Genomic DNA, 5000 nt, shown 5'->3' on the forward strand with positions numbered 1-5000 from the left:
TCTTCTTCTTCTTCTTCTTCTTCTTCTTCTTCTTCTTTTTCTTCTTCTTCTTCTTCTTCTTCTTCTTCTTCTTCTTCTTCTTCTCTTCTTCTTCTTTCTTCTTCTTCTTCTTTCTTCTTCTTTTCTTCTTTCTTCTTCTTCTTCTTCTTCTTCTTCTTTTTTCTTCTTTCTCTTCTTCTTTCTTCTTCTTTTCTTCTTCTTCTTTTCTTCTTCTTCTTTTCTTCTTTTCTTCTTCTCTTCTTCTTCTTCTTTCTTCTTCTTCTTCTTCTTCTTCTTTTCTTCTTCTTCTTCTCTTTTCTTCTTCTTCTTCTTCTTCTTCTTTCTTCTCTCTTCTTTCTTCTTCTTTCTTATTATTATTATTTATTACTATTATTATTACTATTATTATTAATATTAATATTATTATCATTATTATCATTATTAATATTATTGGTATTATTATTATTATTATTATTATTATTATTATTATTATTATTATTATTATTATTATTATTATTATTTTTATTATTATTATTATTATTATTATTATTATTATTATTATTATTATTATCATTAATATTATTATTATTATTATTATTATTATTATTATTATTATTATTATTATTATTATTATTATTACGTGTTATTATTGATAAAAGACTTGACTAATTGTACACAAAAACATCTTCAAATCCTGCATTCGTGGGTGGAAATTGACCGTCAGAAAAGCCAAGTCATCTTATTCTTTTGCTAAATTTACAGAAACTAAATCGTGCAAACAATTGCATTCAAAATGTAACACATCAACTAATCTACCCAACAACATCGACAACTCTAGTCTTTCTATTGCATTCGCAACATTGTTGTCAGGTTCAAGTTGATAGAATTAGATCATTTCTTGACAACTATGATAATGATAATAATAATAATAATAATAATAATAATAATAATAATACTAATAATAATAATAATAATAATGATAATAATAATAATAATAATAATAATAATAATAATAATAATATATAATAATAATAATAATAATATAATAATAATAATAATAATAATAATAATAATAATAATAATAATAATAATAACAATAATAATAATAATGATAATGATGTAAACTCCTTTTTGCGTACCAAACTTAACAATTTGAGAGGTAAATGAACAATCTTATGATCAGATCACCAATTAAATCTGGCGAATTTGATCCATCACCAGCAAAATTAATGCCTCTATGTGTAAACACGCTTGTTCTATCAATAACAAAAAATAATGAATCTTTCACTCTTCAGTGGTAAGATTCCATCTTTAAAAAAAAAAACGTTTTCGTTCAAACTTTGCATAAAAAGCCACAATTAGACCCGAATGATTTAAAGAGTTATCAACCTGTTTTTATGTGCGGCTATGTGGTCATGTGGTATGACACTCGCTTTCGGATCCAAAGGCACTGGGTTCAAGCCTCGCGCTCGGCGCATAGTTGAGTCCTTGAAAAAGGTCTTTACACACATTCTCTCACCGTACTCAGGTGTAAAACGAGTACCTGGCCGTTAACAACGTTGTTTAGTCCGAAAAATTGTAATATCGCCTAACAGGCGGCATGTCCCGTCCTACATGTTTAAGGTTGCTGTTGGCCAGGGACCCCTTGTAAAGCGCTTTGAGCACATTCAGTGGATATTGCGCTATATAAAGCTCGATTTAATTCAATTTAATTTCTAACCTATCCCTTCTCTCTAAGTTGCTTGAAAAGGTCGTCCTTCATTGATTTTTGAATCATCTTCATGTCAACCTTTTCAATCGGCTTTTAGACCAGGCTACAGCACGGAAACCGCACTCTTACCTGGTTCGCAATGATTTGATCAAGAATGCTGACTCGCTTATGTACAGCGGAAACCCGATATAACAGGGATGGTAGGACCAGAGCAAAAGTCCTGTTATAGCCGATCCAGGTTCCATCAGAAATACAAGGGAAATAAGCACATAATTGACTTTTTCAAGTGATCTAATACATCGATTACCTCCCTTGCCAAAAAAAACCAAAAAAACATTACATGCGACAGGGATTGTACTTGTACGCAATGTAAATTATAATACATGTTTAGATCTAGATATCATTTTTTTCTTCTTTTTTTTTTACATTTTTTTATTTATTTCAAACTTTATTATTCACCAATGAAATAAAAGACAAGTGGGAACCAGTTGGCTTAAGGCATGTGCCCCCCCCCCCCCCCCCCCCCAAAGGTACTATCCCTCCTTAGTCAGACAAAAATTGTTAAAAATGAACATAATATTATATTATTATTATTTAAAAGGGGAAATTGAATGGGACCTTATCATAGTCATTGTTTTTTTAAAAAAAGAAATCCTTGATTGAAGTCTGTCTTGACGTCCTGATGACAGCGTCTTCAACAAAGTTTTCCTTCTTGATTTATCCCGTGTGAAAAGGCATTGTCCCTGTTATAGCCGATTTGGTTCACGTGAGGCCATGCTATAACCGATAATTTTTAATAGAGACAAAGAGAGGTAAAAAACGGGGATTTGAAAAATCCCTGTTATACCCGATCCCTGTTATAACCGGGCCTGTTATAAATGGTTTCCACTGTATTATGCTTACTAGATTTATTTGCACCATTTTGCACCATCGACCGTGATATTTTGTTTGGCCGTCCTGAGAACATTTTGGGGATTACTGGAATATGCCTAGAGTGGTTTTTAATCATACCTTGTTGGTCGGAGACAGTCTGTCGTAGTGGATGGTCACATCAGACAGTCATAAACTGAATTTTGGGGTACGCCAGGGGTCGGTCCTTGGACCAGTCCTGTTTACAACGTATTTGTAACCTCTTTCACTTGTTTTAAGTCTATTTGGTTTGGACTCTCCTATGATTTTATGCTGATGATTCTCAAATTTATGATTCTGTTCATGCTACTGATTTAAACAAATTGATAAATAGGATTGAATGTTGCTTTATTGAAATTAAGAATTGTCTGAATCATACCAAATGAATGTTGAATGATGAAAAAAACCCAGAGATTTTAATTACTGTTAGGCCCAACATACTTAAACAAATTAACACTCTAACGATTAATTTTAGAACTATTGTTGTTGAATGTACCACCAAAGTATAAAAATCACGGCGTCTATTTCAACTGTAACTTCTCAATGTCAGTTCAAGTTAAACACCTTATTAAGTGCATGTCCATTGAAATAAGAAGAACAAGTAAAATCAGACACTTGATTCCCTTGAACATAGCTGAACTTCTGATAAATGCCTTAGTATTATCCAAATTAGATTATTTCTACTCCCTGTTAATTAACATCTCCAAAGAAAATATTTTTAAAAAAACTTTCAAGTTGTACAAAGCAATGCTGCTAGATTAGTTTTGAAAAAAAAAGACAACAAAAAAATTAAATCACCTGCTTCTGAGCTCCTAAGAGAGGTGCACTGGTTATCGTGCGGCTATGTGGTCTAGTGGTATGACACTCGCTTTCGGGTCGGAAGGTCCTGGGTTCGAGCCTCGCGCTCGGCGCATAGTTGAGTCCTTGGAAAAGGCTCTTTACTCACATTCTCTCACCGTACTCAGGTGTAAAATGAGTACCTGGCCGTTAAGAACGTTGTCTTTGTCCGAAAAATTGTAATATCGCCTAACAGGCGGAATGTCCCGTCCTACATGTTAAATGTTGCTGTTGACCAGGGATCCCTTGTAAAGCGCTCTGAGCACATTTAGTGGATATTGCGCTATATAAAAGCTCAATCTGTTGAGAAACGCATCACTTATAAATTACGCTCCATTGTCTATAAAACGTTAACAGTCATGCCCCTGCATATTTATTTGACCATGTAACCCCTATTTTCAGAGTAGAAATTTGAGATCTGTTAACAAAAAAACAATCTTATCTAAACCCACAACATCCCTCAACATAATTTGAACAATCGTTTGAATTTTCGCCACCCCATTTTTGGAACGATCTCCCCCAGAATAATAAAAATGCTGACTCATAAATAGCTTTCAAATCTAAATTGAAAACTCACTTTATTGTCTCATGATTTCTATTTTGAAAATGAAGTTTTTCATAATATCATGTGTATAGATAGTATGCGCTTGGCTAAGAAGCTCACAACATTGCCGTCCGGAAGTATAACGGACCAACACACAAAACTCTATGTAACCACGAACATTTATAGTCTGGTTAATATAGTTTAGTGAGAATTACTCATAAACGCGGATGGCCAACAACAATAACAAAGACCTGAGTGACGTCAACTTCGAACTATCTATAAAATGACAAGACATGAAGTGAGTAGGAAAGTGCCAGAAGACAACAGAGAATAAAAACTTCGCGTCGGCGATGGGGGCTCGAACCCGCGACCTGTGTGTAAAATATAATGTCTATTGCTGTGTAAGTAGGTACAAAAATAGCCCTAATTTTTGTAGCAGAAAAAAGACTGTAGGTTTGCATCACACGTTTGAGAAAATGACTATTTTTAAAACGGGTCATTCAACAATTACCTTCTACCTCGGCCATAAAAAAAAACATACAGAGCTTAATTTTGTATCATCTTAAAGAAGAAGGTTTCAGCTTTATTCCTATACCACTTCAGCAATAAAAAATGAGCATTAAAGGTAGAGAAATTACGTTTTAAAACTTTACAGTAGCATTAAAAAAAAGCATAAACAATCAAAAAAAAAAAAAATAAAAAATAAAAAAAAAAAAAAAAAAAAAAAAGAAAAAAGATCATTGATATAAAATTTGAAACACAAACATCTTATCTCGATTTGTGTTAATTTGCTTTAATGAGGGTTGTTTGATGGAAGAATTATCGCATCTTTTTTATTTTTTAAAAGCCCACCAAATCCTTGTTTTCAGCGTTGAGTGTGATCGACTTTTTTACACCCCATTGCAGTTTGTAACAGCACACAAATTACCATGAGAATAAGATCTCAAATTATTGACCCAAAAAAAAAGATAAGAAAAGAAAGAAATCAAAAAGAAAAAAAAAAGAAAAAGAAAAAAAGTT

This window comes from Berghia stephanieae, chromosome 11, assembly GCF_034508935.2.
Source record: "Berghia stephanieae isolate SIO BIC M18660-M18661 chromosome 11, UCSD_Bste_1.3, whole genome shotgun sequence".
NCBI lineage: Eukaryota > Metazoa > Mollusca > Gastropoda > Nudibranchia > Aeolidiidae > Berghia > Berghia stephanieae.